This window comes from Lathyrus oleraceus, chromosome 3 (genome assembly GCF_024323335.1).
Source record: "Lathyrus oleraceus cultivar Zhongwan6 chromosome 3, CAAS_Psat_ZW6_1.0, whole genome shotgun sequence".
NCBI classification, from domain to species: Eukaryota; Viridiplantae; Streptophyta; class Magnoliopsida; order Fabales; family Fabaceae; genus Lathyrus; species Lathyrus oleraceus.
The window spans coordinates 245,302,707-245,317,851 of record NC_066581.1 but is presented as its reverse complement, the minus strand read 5'-3'; the positions used below and the strand labels follow the sequence as shown (position 1 = coordinate 245,317,851).

The 15,145-nt window shown below is 38.2% G+C and overlaps 1 pseudogene; it reads left to right on the top strand.

The window, feature by feature from the left end:
- Positions 1-2,617: 2,617 nt before the first annotated feature.
- On the top strand, positions 2,618-3,627 carry LOC127130682 (mitogen-activated protein kinase 13-like; annotated as a pseudogene).
- The last annotated feature ends 11,518 nt before the right edge of the window (positions 3,628-15,145 follow it).

The following is a 15,145-nucleotide window of genomic DNA, read 5'->3' as shown; positions in this document are numbered from 1 at the left end:
TTTGTTTCTGACAACTTTGCATTTTCATTGAGCTTGTTTATGAATACCCATCTGGTTCCAATGACATGGAAACCCTTTGGTTTCTGAACAAGATCCCAAACGTCATTTCTGGTGAATTGATTAAGTTCTTCTTGCATATCCAGAATCCATTCATCATCCAGAAGAGCTTCATCAATAGATGTGTGTTCTATAAGAGATACCAAACCTAAAAGAGTTTCTTAAAAAGGTTTGAATGAAGATCGAGTTCTGGCTGGTGCGTCTTTATCTCCCAGAAACAAATCTTTAGAGTGAGAAGTTCTTTGTCTACTCTTCTTCTGATGAGTTGGACCAACAACATCTTCTGATTGAACCTCTTTTGAGTCTTTTGCTTTGGTGTCCTTAGCTTTGCCTTCTGATGCTTAATCTCCAGAATCTTTATCCTTGGATTCTGAAAAAATTGATCTTCATATCCGCTAATTTCTCAACCAACTTTGACTTTTTAGGGTCAAGCTTATCATTGAATTTAATGTGAATTTCTCCTTCGATAATTCGTATCTTAGTGTTAAAAACTCTGAAGCCTTTTAAGCGTTCATAATATCCTAACAATAAGCACTTATGTGCCTTAGAATTAAACTTGCCAATATTCTCTTTAGTGTTCAACATAAAAACATCACAACCAAAAGGATGGAAGTAAGAAATGTTGGGCTTTCTGTTCTTCCATAATTCATAAGGAGTCTTACCTAGAATAAGTCTAATAGAAATCATATTCTGAACATAACATGTTGTGTTAACTGCCTCTGCCCAGAAATGCTTAGCCATATTAGTTTCTTAGATCATGGTGCATGCCATTTCTTGCAAAGTCCTATTCTTCCTTTCTACAACCCCATTTTGCTATGGAGTTCTAGGACAGGAGAAATCATGAGAAATTCCATTTGCATCAAAAAGATTTTCAAAATGCTTATTTTCAAATTCGCCAGCATGATCACTTCCGACTCTGACTATTTTGCAATTCATTTTGGTTTGCACTTGTGAGCAGAAGGTAGAGAACACAAAATGTGACTCATCCTCATGTTTCAAGAACCTTACCCATGCCCGACGAATGAAGTCATCAACTATGACCAATCCACACTTCTTACCATTGATAGAGGCAGTTTTCACTGGCCCAAACAAATAAATATGCATAAATTCTAACGGTCTAGAGGTAGAAACAACAATTTTGCTTTGAAAGAATTTTTAGAAAACTTGCCTTTTTGACATGCTTCAAGAAGAGCATCTGAAGCAAACTTCGGTTTAGGTAAGCCTCTGACTAATCCAAGCTTATTCAACTGAGAAATCCTTCTCATGCTAACATGGCCCAAACGTTTATTCCTTACCCATTGCTCCTCACTAACAAACATTAAGCATTTTATGTTTTTATCCTTAAGATCAGAAAGTCTGATTTTAAAGATGTTATTCTTCCTCTTTCCATTAAAAAGGACTGTACCATCTTTCTGACTAACAACCTTACATGACTTTTGATTAAAAATGATATCATAACCATTATCACTAAGTGAACTAATAGACAATGAGTTATGCATCAAACCATCGACCAAAATAACATTAGTAATATAAGGAAGTTTTTTTTTCATCTTTCCATCTAACCATTTGACTTGGGGATCAGTTGCATACATTAACAACTCATTCATATGCATCACTCATCCATTAGTGGATCACCATAGATTCAAAACTCTTGGATTGGGAAGCTAGGGTTAACATATGGAACGACTTCAAAAGCATGGACTTGGCCTCTAAACCTTACTGGTAGGCCCTTAGTTTGAGATTTTTCTTGAAGCTTTGTGTTTGGGTTGAAACCCTAACCATTGGTCTTGGGGTTGGTAAATGTATGACTTGCTTTGAGGAGGGTTGGAAACCCTAGTTGTGGTTCATGACATTGGTGCATTACCTATGTGGGCTATTCACTTCTTGAGTTGAGATTATTGATTGTTGCTTTGTTTTTAACTTTGGCCTAAGTAAACCCTAGTTCATGGTTTGCCACATGATTGGTCTAAGGTATGCTTGCAGGCATACTTCACTCACATTCCACCCTTTGATTGTCTTTCATTCTCTGGTTTTCATGATCATCATCATTTAATCCAAGTTCCATCCCATTCTTATTCATTAGTCTCATTGTGTGGCGAGGTCCATTTAAGGTCATTTGGTCCAAAGTTTCATGGTCTATTTTGGTCAAATCATTTCGTGGTCATTCGAACTCAATATCATTCATTCATTCAAAACACTTATTTGCAATTTGTTTGCATTAAACTTGGAAAATGGTCACTTGAATCCTATTAGTTCATTGTATCATTAGAAATTTTTAAACCAATGAGATTACGTGGCCTTTGGTACATGGTCTAATTAACATCGCATTGAAAAATTATAAGAATTACATCATTTTTTGCATAAGTTGACTTTTGGTCAACCAGTTGACCAAAGTCAACTCATCATGTTGCAAACCATAAGTCCTGAGTTTCTTTGGTCTTTAAGTTAGGATAATTTTTTGCATTTTTCCTGAACCAACATGTACACGCTAGGATATACACCAAACCATAACATGGATCTAACATTAATACATTTGCAAAATATTACAATACATATAATCATGACATTTACAAAACAAAATCAACTTGCCACACATTTAACGAAACTACTGCTACTGCATTATAAAACAGATCGGCCTGAAAGTGGTCAGCTGAATGTGGCTTTTATGGCCATGCTAGTATGCAGGTGTGCATTGTTGGGTACAAAAAGAGAAAGCTGAAAGTGTTGGCTCATACATTTGACAGGTCACTTGATGGAAGGAATTTTGATGAGGTTTTGTCCAATCATTTTGCTGTGAAGTTTAAGGAGGGATACAAAATTGATGTGCTTCAAAATGCGTTGAAGTTGAGAATTGGCTTAGGGAGAAGAAACAACAACATGATTCACTTCCAAAACATGCCAACCTTGCACTCTAGTCAGCTGAAATAAGAAAGAAAGCTGAGGTTGTTGATAGGTTCTGCAAGCTAATTCTGAGAACCCAAAACCTCAAGGAATTCTCATCCGCGGTGGAAAATACATTCAGTACAATGCCTTAGGAAACATTTTTGAAGCCTACCCCAAGTACATACACTCTGCAATTATTTTGCACCTAGATTTAAAACCAAGCAATTTACTCCTCAATACAAACGGCATTCCCAAAATATGTGACTTTGGGCTTGCCAGAACAACCTCTGAGGCAAACTTCATGACAGAATATGACGTGACTCGTTGGTACAGAACCATTGAGTTACTACCAAACTATTCAGGATACTGCAGCTATTGAGGTATGATTAGTTGGCTGCATTTTGATGGAGATAATTAGAAGGGAGCCTCTATTTCTTGGTAAAGATTATGTTATCCAATTAGGCGCTTATAACTGAGTTATTAGGTTCACCAAACGAAGAAGATATTGGATTCCTCAGAATTGATAATGCAAAAAATATGTTAAGCAATTTCCGCATGTAGAAAAGAAGCCCTTGCATGAAGGTTTCCTAATCTGTCCCCACTAGCAATTGATCTTGCCGAGAAATGTTGATTTTTGATCCCTCTAAATGCATAACTATCGAGGAAGCAAATCATGTTCTATCATGATCGTTATTGGAATTGGCGTGATCAATGTAGCAACTTCCCCGTCTGCAAAAAAGGAAACCATAACAGAATCAATCACAAGCCAACATTAAAGTCCATATTTCAGTTTCAGTTATAGAGATTACGAAGTCCCTACCATAGCCGGTTTTGTGAGGACTTCGTTATTAATGTCATTCCTAAGAAAGATCTGACCATTACCTATATAGAAGACGCAAGCATTTACCTTCGTTTGTTTCTACTTGTCAGCATCGGGTTACGTGAAGCATTGCACGTATGAATTGGTCCACGAACACTTGGATGAAGGTAGACACCAACTTTTCACGGCATACTGATACCTCAGGCTTTGTGCATGAAGAAGGATTTGATTGAGTCCACTCTCCGAATTGAGGGTAACACTCAGGGCCTTCCGTCTAAGTTCCTGTTCGAGAAAGCCACTGTGTTTGCCAATAGCAGAAGTTGCAACGCCTTTTATGATAGCTTTGCATTACTCATTTATGGTTGATAAGACCGCCATCACCGTCTTCATTTCCCATAATCAAGTTCCTACAGTACTAGCTGATATTTTCTTCTCTTTCCATTGTAGAAACATGAAGAAGGGTGGAACTATCAATTGTTGTATTCCTCTAATTCACAAGTGGATCATGTCCCACTTATCGAAGAAAGGACCATTTATTGATAACGTGGGTGCTTTAAAATGGTCACAAAGGTTGATGTCGTTAGATGCTGAAGACGTCGTCTGGTATAACCATGATTATTTGGGGGTCTAGCTAATCTTCCACTGTGGGGAGTTTCTGAATGTTCCGCTCGTCAGCACAAAAAGGGGTTTGATCAACTATAACCCCGTTCTGTCATTGCGTCAGTAATCCACTCAAGGAAAAACCTGAGGACCGCCTATTAGAAGAACTACTTTTAGCTAAAGGGGATGAAAATCCAGATCTGATGAAGAAAGTGCGTAGAGCCTGGGGTAAGATAAAGCGTATTGGAAAGAAAGAACTGGGAAAACAACTTTGTACCACAACAGTACCATATGCTAATTGGGTGAAGTCAAGAGCCAAGATGATCAAATTGCCATACCCATGGGAACCTTCCATGTGTATCAAGAATACCAAACCACTTGCCACCATCATTTCTGAAGTGGATCGCCTTAAAGAGACCATTAGGAAGTTGGAGAAGGAGAACGCTGGCATTCGGTTCAGTTTGGGAAAGGTCACCTCAGAAAAGGATGCTCTAAAATCCAGCCTCAGTCATAAGAGAGAACAGTTCAACAAAGCAAATACCGACATTCAGATTGAGCAGAATAAGAGAAGAAATGTGTGAGATGCCTTGAAAGGATCTTTTGAGACCATTTCAAACAAGAAAAAACAATTACCTGAAGCCCAATACCATGCCTACAAACTAGATATTAACTCCCAAAGCCAGCTCAAGACTCTGCAAGACCAATTATAGAAATTCCAAAGGGAATTGAAGGAAGAGCAAATCCGTGCCAAGAAGCTAAAAGTAACTCTTTCGCAACACTAGAGTGACATCGATAAAGGTTTGAAGAGATACAAGAACTGAATGGTCAAGCGCATCAAAATTTGGAAGAAAGGAACCAGCTGAAGGAGGAAGCTACTCAGTGGGAGATCCATAGCCGTCACTTGGAGGTCCTCCTGGATCAGAAAGAGGCATTTGTGCAGGATATTCTAAGCGGGCCTAACCACTCCTTATTGCGTAACCTCGTCAAGGATGCTCAATATTAGACTGATAGACATGCACGCCTTTCCGAATTTGCTAACCAGGCACTCGAGGACCTTCTCGGATTGCTGATGAAGGCTTATGCCGACATGTTCCCTCATAACACTCCATGGGCCATTTTCCACTTTGTATCAGTGTGTAAGGTTGTTATTGAAAGGATCAAGTCTGATCTTCATGTTAGTTCATTAAGATGATTTTGAGTTGTAATAATGTGTACTGGTTGATATTTAAATGAATAAAAGAGATTTTGTTGAAATACTTATGTTGTCTTATTCCTACTCACTATATGACTATATATGCACACTGACACACTGACACCCTAGAAATATTTTTGTTTTTGCTAACATGCATTTATAACATTCATGCATTCATCGCACATTGCTAACCAGAAAACAAAATGCTTACCACCTCCATCTTTCCATAGCAAAAACGACGACTCACCATCACTACTTCACCCGTGCAAACAAATCAAGGATAATGGCTCACTACAAATCTGACAATGCTGCTGTCCGTGAATATCTCGCCCAGGTCAATGGTAGAATGGACCTCTTTCAGGGAAACATGGAGACTATCTTGGAGCTCCTCAAAACTCAAAGGGCATCTACCTCTGCTAACCCTGTTGCTACCAACATCACTCATACTGCTGGGGTGACCAATCCTACTGTTGCTGTTAATACTACCGTCGAAACTCCGACGGAAACCGTAGCACCAACTATTAGGAACCGTCTGTTGGTTCCTACCGATCTGAATAGGCTTGCTGTTGCCTATCCCTGGGGAATGCCCCAGAACTTTGCTTCTCACTTTGCTCATGGGGGTGCCTTCTTCCCTCATCAGACTCTTGTCGGCTCTACTGCTGTCGGAAATGTTGTTTTCCCCTGGGGTGTGCCCACCGTTCAGACTCCTCTGGGTGATGCTGCCAACCCCGAGGATAATCAAGGTCAGGTTCCCACTAAAACTCCTAACAACAAAGACAAATATCGAGGCTCACGCATCCACTTTCAGGTTCATACTCAGGTTGCTCAGCCTGCGAACACGAACCAGTATCAGTTTCTAATGGCTCTCATACCATACTAGCCATATCCTTATATCGCTACTGCTCAGTATCAATAACTCGTCATGTCAGTATCAACCGCAAAACAACAATCAATAACCAACACCTACTTAGAAAAATCAGAATCAACAGTACAACTGTGACAACAGGGGACAAGGTCAAGGGCAGAATAATATAGGTAACTATGGTAGACGCGCTCAATATGATAAGATTCCAGTACCATATGTTGACCTGGTACCGTATTTGATCCATGTGGGGGCTATCCTACCAAAATAAATCCCTTAAGCCATGCCATCTTATCATCCTAAGCATAACCCTAATGCCTCGTGTGCCTATCCCGCCGGGTATATAGGGCATTCCACTGAAGATTGTTGGCCGCTTAAAAACAAAATACAAGACTTGATTAATCATAAGGTTTTGTCTTTCTCTGAGGAAAATCCTAACATGAAAATGAACCCTCTGCCTAATCATGATGGTCATGCAGTCAGTGTCGTCATTGAAGAGGAAACCGCAGAGCCTGTAAAGTGGGTCGACGATGTGAAGACTCCGTTGTCAGTTGTGTTGAAGAGACTTGAACAATTAGGGCTTTTAGCTGGTATACATGAAGATTGTGCAGTATGTGAATCTGATCCAGTCAGTTGTAATGAATTGAAGGGATGTGTACAAGAGTTGATGAAAAAAGGGTCGGTACAATTCTCCAAGTCTAGAGTAGTCGAAGAAATCGCAGTGATCGAACCAATAACCATCGTGTACAGAAAGAAGAAGGTTGAAGCTCCTCCCAAGAGGATTCAGCCAATCCATTTCCATTTTCCTAGTCCGTTTCCGTATTAGAATACCATGGCAGTGCCCTGGAATTATGAAACAACGACATATATGGGCGGAAAAGAAAATCGCATTCCTGATACTAAGATCGTGAATATAACTGGGACGGAGGGCATGAATCACAGTGGCCATGTATTCACTCCAAAATACACTCCTAGGGTGTCTCCATCACCCACAGTTATGCCTCCTAAAGAGAAGGTTCTTCCTACTCCTCCTACCTAGGCAGGGGCAACTATACCGACCACTCCGAACGTGACAACTGTTCCAGCGTCGACGAAGGTCATTGCTAACAAAGCTGCAGAATAAAAAATGTCTAAGGGTAAAAGGCCGATGGTTGAAGACGAGCAAGTTGAAGATCACAAGAAGAGCATCACTTTTGAGGAAGACCAAAAATTCCTCAAATTGATCAAGAAGAGTGATTTCAAGATCGTCGATCAATTGAACCAGACTCCTTCGAAAATCTCTATTTTGTCTTTACTGTTGAGTTCTGAGGCTCACCATAAAGCATTGTTGAAAGTCCTGAATATCGCTCATGTGATGCAAGATATCACAATCGATCAATTTGACGACGTGGTTGCAAATATCACAGCCAGTAGGTATTTAGGATTTAATGAAGCAAAATTACCTCATGAGGGAAACGCCCATAATAAAGCACTACACATTTCAGTCATGTGCACAAACTCTCTTCTATCTCGAGTCCTCGTTGACACTGGTTCTTCGCTTAATGTAATGCCAAAAGCTACATTAAGTCAATTACAGTTTAAAGGGCCCGAGATAAGGACATGTGCACTAATTGTTTGAGCTTTTGATAGTTCCCGAAGACAGGTTATTGGGGAAGTGGATCTGCCTATTTGTGTTGGACCTCACCAATTCAGCATTACCTTCCAAGTTATGGATATCAATCCAACTTACAATTATTTGTTAGGTAGACCGTGCATTCATACTCAGGGGTAGTCACCCATATGCTGCACCAAAGGCTGAAATTTTTGATTGATGACAAACGGGTAATTGTGTATGGCGAAGAAGACATGTTGGTTAGTGAACTCTCATCGTTCAGATATGTTGAGACAGATGAAGGAATTTTTGAGATTCCTCTCCACTATTTAGAGTTTGAAGAAGTCAGTTCCGCTACTGCAAATCATGATTAGTCATCCACTACCATCCTATCTTCAGTCGAAAGCGCCAATCATACTCTGGAGAAAGGCCCACTATTCGGTTGGGGTAAAGTTGTCAACGTGGCAGAGAAGCGTGACATATTTGGTATTGGTTATCTCCCGTCAGCATGCAAGGCAAGCTCAAAGAAAAAACAGTTTAACTCGGTCAAATTCAGCAGCGCCGACTTTCAAAATGATCACACTGTGGCAGTCGTCGGAGAATCCAGTGGCAGCAAACCAGGGACTCTTAGCCTCGTACGCAGATGTCCTCCAGGGTTCAAGCTCTCCAACTGGACAACTTTTGTGATTCCTATAGTGTACTCGAAGAAAACGTAATGCATTTTGTTTTCTCAATCCTTTGTCCCTGCCCGAGGCAAGAGGATCGTTTTTTAAGGGCGTCCATGTTTAAAAGTATTATGTGAATAAATAAATAAAGTAGTTTTTACATGCAAAACTTGTGTTTTATTTCTTTAAGTTATTTTTACTTTTTTTCACTGAAAAACAAAATGGCAAAATATTTCTTTTTCTTCTTTCCACTTTATCAAAAAGCATACTAAAAATAAGCTTATCACATGCAGAGCAAATAAAACTATTGATTACAATATGGTAAGAATCAACTGTAAATCTGGACTTCCAATCAACCAAGCTGAAGATGACAGTGAGGAAGATTGTGAATTACCAGCTGAAATGGCAGACTCCTTGAGCACGAAGAAAAAGAGATTCAACCTTACAAAGAACCAGTAGATGTCATTAATCTGGGTTTTGAAATCGATAAAAAAGAAGTAAAAGTTGGGGCATCTCTCGCTAAGCATGTACACTCCGAGTTGGTTGAGTTATTGCACGAGTATGTTGACATCTTCGCTTGGTCATATCAAGATATGCCAGGGTTAGACACCAGCATCATCGAACATCACTTGCCACTCAAGCCTGAATGTCCTCCCGTCAAGCAAAAGCTCAGAAGGACCCGACCCGACATGGAACTCAAGTCATAGAAGAGGTTAAAAAGCAGTTTGATGTTGGTTTTTTTGGCTATTTCTAAGTATCCATATTGGGTTGCTAATATCGTTCCAGTTTCGAAGAAGGACGACAAAGTCAGAATGTATGTATATTACCGAGACCTCAATAAAGCGAGCCCAAAGGATGACTTCCCTTATCCTTATATTGATGTTTTGGTTGATAATACAACTCAGTTTTCTATTTTTTCCTTCATGGATGGGTTCTCCGGGTATAATCAGATAAAGATGTTGCCAGAAGATATGGAGAAGACAACTTTTATCACACCTTAGGGAACTTACTGCTACATAGTAATGTCGTTCGGCTTGAAGAATGCAGGGGAAACATATCAACGTGCCATGGTAACCCTCTTTCACGATATGATTCATGAAGAGATTGAGGTTTACATGGACGACATGATTTCCAAATCCAGAACTGAAGAAGATCACTTAGAGAACCTGAGGAGATTATTTGCCAGACTCCGAAAGTTCAAGTTGCGTCTGAATCCAGCTAAACGCACTTTTAGGGTCCGATCCGATAAGCTCATGGGTTTCATAGTCAGTCATAAAGGTATTAAGGTCGATCCCGACAAAGTTCGAGCCATCCAAGAAATGCCATCTCCCCGAACAGAAAAAGAAGCCCGAGGTTTCCTTGGTTGACTCAATTACATCTCCAGATTCATATCATATTTAACAGCCACCCACGAACCAATATTCAAACTATTGAGAAAGAATCAATCGATTGTATGGAACGATGATTGCCAAGCGGCATTCAACAAAATAAAAAGTACTTGCAAGAATCACTAATCCTCATACCACCGATTCCGGGTAGGCCACTCATTATGTACCTCAAAATACTCGGTGAATCTATGGGCTGCGTTTTGGGTCAACACGACGACACTCGCAAGAAATAACATGCCATTTACTAACTCAGCAAGGAATTCACTGAATGTGAGACCAAAAACTTGTAGCGGTAAATTCATGATCATCAAGCTATGGATAAGCCAGAGATCAATAAAACCAGAGTCGCCACTACGCTTTTATTGTTTCCAAGGGAAAAGTGAAAAGTACAAAAAAACCCAAAAGTAAGAAGTTTTCAAATCAAAACTAATAAAATGTCAGAGATTACAGGTAAGGGGGTTGGTTACACAGAGGGAAGGTGTTAGCACCCAAAGTGTCCTAGGTACTCCTAGGGAGCCTTTTTTTGTGTGCATATGTGTTTTGTACAAAAATGATGTTTACAAACAAATATAGTGAGGGGATGAGAAAAGAATTCATTAATTATACTTTTTGTGTTTGACAAGACCTTCGGACTTGTGCCTACGTACCAACATAAAAATGAGGGATCAAAACCTCGTAGTTCGTGATACAAATTTCAAAGTGGATGCATTGCTTTTATCAAAAATTAAGTTTGAAAGGCACAAAGGCCTAAAAATGGTTTGAATGAGTTAGTTCTTTTTTGGCTTTTGAAAGTTTAGGTCAAGTATAGTTAAGTCTATTTAAAAGTTTGATTAAGAAAAGAAGTTTGAAAATGCAATGGCATAAGGCCAAAGTTTCTATCTTGCAAAGTGGTCAAAATTTAGAAAAATAACAAGTTCAAACAAAGAAGTTTTTAAAAGGAGGGAGAGATTTTGAAATTAAAGAGATGGGGAGGCGATGAAGAGACTAATCCTATGCACACAATTAAAAGTTAAGAGTTGAAAAGATCTGACCGATGGGTAGCAATTCAATAGGCAAGAATGCCATATAGAAACCCCAAATTCCCTTGGATATTATAATCAAGCAACAAACAATGCATACAATATTAATTTGAAGAGCAAGGCAACAAATAAAGATAGCCACATTTAAGCTTTAGCCACTCCATGATCTTCTTCAAATTTGCCCATGTAGCAGATGAATTCCACAATGCCATAAGTCACAGGCTCAAAATAACAGCTTCACAATGATCATGTTGCAGATGAACTCAAAGGGATCTTGAATGATGTATCAGATGAAGTTTCAAATTACAATCACTCGGTTTCACAAAAGTTGGCATTAGCCAAGTCCTTTAGCATAGGGAGGTTGCCTAAATTCTAAGTCCAATTTGTCCAAGATCAAGTCAACAATCCACACAAAAGTTTTTTAGGGTTTTTGTTCTTATTATGTACATTAATGGTCCAAGACCACACAAACAAACAAAATATACACAAGCAAGATATATCACACAATATGGTCCAAATGGACAAAAGGGAAAATGACATTAACATAAACAATTAGAATGGTATGAATAATGGCAAATGAATAGAACTTAAAAATTAAAGTGCATTAAAAATAAAGGACTTGAAATTAAATGTTAGTTGTTAATGAGTTAGAAGCTAGTATTGTTTTGCTTTTGCTTTTCATTTTAAGTCATTCTTTGGAGAACACTCAGCCCACTTATCACAAGCATGGATCTTTGAACCAAGACATCTTCCAAAGGAAGGAAAAAAGGTCAAATTTCCACACAATACCATGAAAGAGGGGAGACTTACAATCTCACTAACTAGAATGCTATGCCTTTTTATGTCACAAATTTAGCTCTATGTTAAGCAATCGTAATTGGACTTATGTAGAAGTCACAACTATTTGAGGTCGGACAATAGAATTTTGGTGTTAATGCATGTTAGAGACATAGTATAATGGACTATGCTCATGAAACATACCACACACAAAAAGGATATGCAAAAGAGGTGGCCTAATCTCATCCATACTTATGTTGATTTTACAATCAACTAGCCTTAGGACTTAGAGAGATCATAGGCCAAATGAGATGAATGCATAAAGAATGGGAATAAGATGAAGAGAGAGGGGAATGGATCAAAACTTAAATTGGTCAAAGGAGGACTTTTACCAAATTAATATCATCCATTCATTTTGGGAGATGGAATGTACATTCCATTAATCCCCTAAATCCAATGATATTAACTTGACAAAGTCAAATCAACCTTGACCAATGCCTAACAACAAGAGTCAAACTTATACAAGTCATCACAATAGGTCAACATAATTAATTGGCACTTATTCAAATTAAAAATACTAAAATAATATATTTAAATTAAATATGGTTTGTCAAATTCCTACAACCTCATCAAAACACCAAAGAAATGACCATGAGATTTATCATAGGTCAAACAAGGTCAAAGGACCTTGGAGAAAAAACTTCAGAAATTTTAAAGACTTAAAAGTATTTTTAAACAATTAAAAACAATCACAAAATCAATTAAATCATGAAAAATATTAATAATGATCCAAAAAATAATTTTAATTCAAAATATGAAAGAGGAAATTATTTAAATTTTTTTGGTGAAACTCATATTTTTTGGATCAATATTAAAATTAATATGAGTTAATGAAGATAAAAGGAATAAAAGAAAAATTAGAAAATATCAAAAAACGTGGACCACTTGATCTGCCTCATTAATTGAGGTGGCAGATCAAGTGGTGAGAGACGCGCACTCCATGGTACACGCTAGTCAGTGCGCCACACACTTGATCATTACAAGCAACGTCCCTGATTAAAACATTTTAAATCCATCCAATGGCTCAGAACACTTCCAGCTCATCGCTGGAGCCAAAGGCCGGTCATCTTCTCCGATGACCCTGGCCGGACTGGTTCTTTCATCACCATAACATAAACGAAAAAGGAGGACATGATCTGAAAGATAAAATGGTATAAATCACGAATATCACCTCAATTTTAACTAACTCCACATATATAGAAAGATATGAGGAGTTGAATTTTGAGGTGTGTCAACTGAGTTGCTTCGATTTGACCTCTAAGCAACTCAATCTTCTTGCCTACATTGGCAGGATTTCATACAACCAAAGATCCAAGAGAGTTGATGAGAATTGAGTGAGAATCGAAGAGATGAAGTTTCCTGAAAATCACCTTCAATGTCGTGCAGAACTTGATGTTGCTTGCTTCAAACACGATCTGATCACACTTGAGAAGCTTTCAGTAAGTGATTAGCAAGGGTGCAAGGCTTTGGATCCTGGAGTTTTTGAATCTCCAACAGTTGAGATTCAAACTCAATTTTCAAATTGAAAATTCTCATGTTTTCCTTTAGAATGAGAGGGTTTGAATTGGGGGGCAAAGCTGGCGCGCAAGGTGTCTTTCAATTGAGCACAGAGGTCATGTATTTATAGCATGAGGGAGTGGTATTTGAACACTTAAAATTTTGTCCAAATTTAGCAATGTGAATGGCACGGGTGCATGGGCATGTACAAGCCCATGGGGTAATGCATTAAGGTCCAAAATCAATCATGTTGAAGTTTGAATGAAGCTTGATTGGCAAGGCAATGTGAAATGAAGTTTGTACATTTGATTTCCTCCAATGATGCAGCTCTATTAAAGCCACGCGCAGCCCTAGCAAACCTCATCTAAAATGCATGAACTTGAGTTTTTTGGAAAGCTTGGATCAAGGGGAACAAGTTTTATGTTGAACACTTTTTCATTTGAAGCTTGGAGCATGGTGAATTTTGGGGTGGAAGTTTGGAAATTTCAACATGTTGAAAATTTTCCTAAGTGTAAAGTCATATATCTCAATATTCCACCTTACTTAACTTTTTATGTGAGATTCAAATGAGAAAAGTGTATTCATCAAAGTTGTAAATATTTCAAAGACCTTCAAAATGGTCACCAAATTCATGCCATTTGGGTTTGGAATGATAGAGTTATTCATTTTTGAAGTTTGGAAAAATCACTTGTTCAATGGTATAGGTCAAAAATGACCTATAATGTATCCTCATATCACATGCTCATAAAAGTTGAATTTGATTCCACTCCAAATATAAAAGTTGAAGTAGACATCTTGAATTTGATTATGCAACTTGGAACTCTTTCATATCATAAAAATTGATCAAGTTATGGCCTTGGGAAGTTGACTTTCAAATTAGAGTTTAGACAAAATGACCTATAATGTTTCAACATAGAAGATGATTTTCCAAGAAAAAATAGCTCTAGGTATCAACATGAAAGTTGTTTGGAATGACATTTAGAGTAACTTTCATCTAGGAATAATTTTCATATGGTGAAAACTGTAAGAGATAGGGTCTAGGGAGACCCAGTTTTGATTAGATGAATTCATCTGGCCAACCACCATCAACCAACTTGCTAACCTTAAATTCTCTTGACTTTATTGGCTCATGGTAGATCATATATTCATAAGATGATGAATTTTGAAGTGGTGTTGAAAAATTTGATCAATTGGTGAGATAGCTTATTGGAGAAGTTACTCAAGATACCTAGTCAAACTAGGGTTTCCAAGGCAAATCACCCTCAAACTCTTGAAGAAAACTTGATCAATATGACATGTAGAGATCAATGGAACTCATATATGATGCTCATAACCATTCTTGGATCAATTAATGGTTGTTCTCTTTGTCATGAGGGTCTCAAACCCTATATATGAACTTGATAGATCAATGATGATCATGCCCTACCTACAAAAGAGTTAGGCAAATACAAAGACATATTTTTGGTATTTTGGTTAGTAAAATGATAAAATACAAGTATGATACAATCACATGGTGCTTGGTGATCTCTCCCAAAATAAACCCAATGAAAGAGGGGTAAGGAGGATGCCGAGGTATGATCCCATTGCATATGATGAAATTGCATGAGGGATCTTAGGGTCAAAATTGGGGTCTTACAATACTCACTTTTAGAGAAGACTTGTTACGCGTTGGCTTAGGTTGCTCGACGCCTGAGACAATATATGGTTTGCCATACTGCTTTATTGATATCCAAA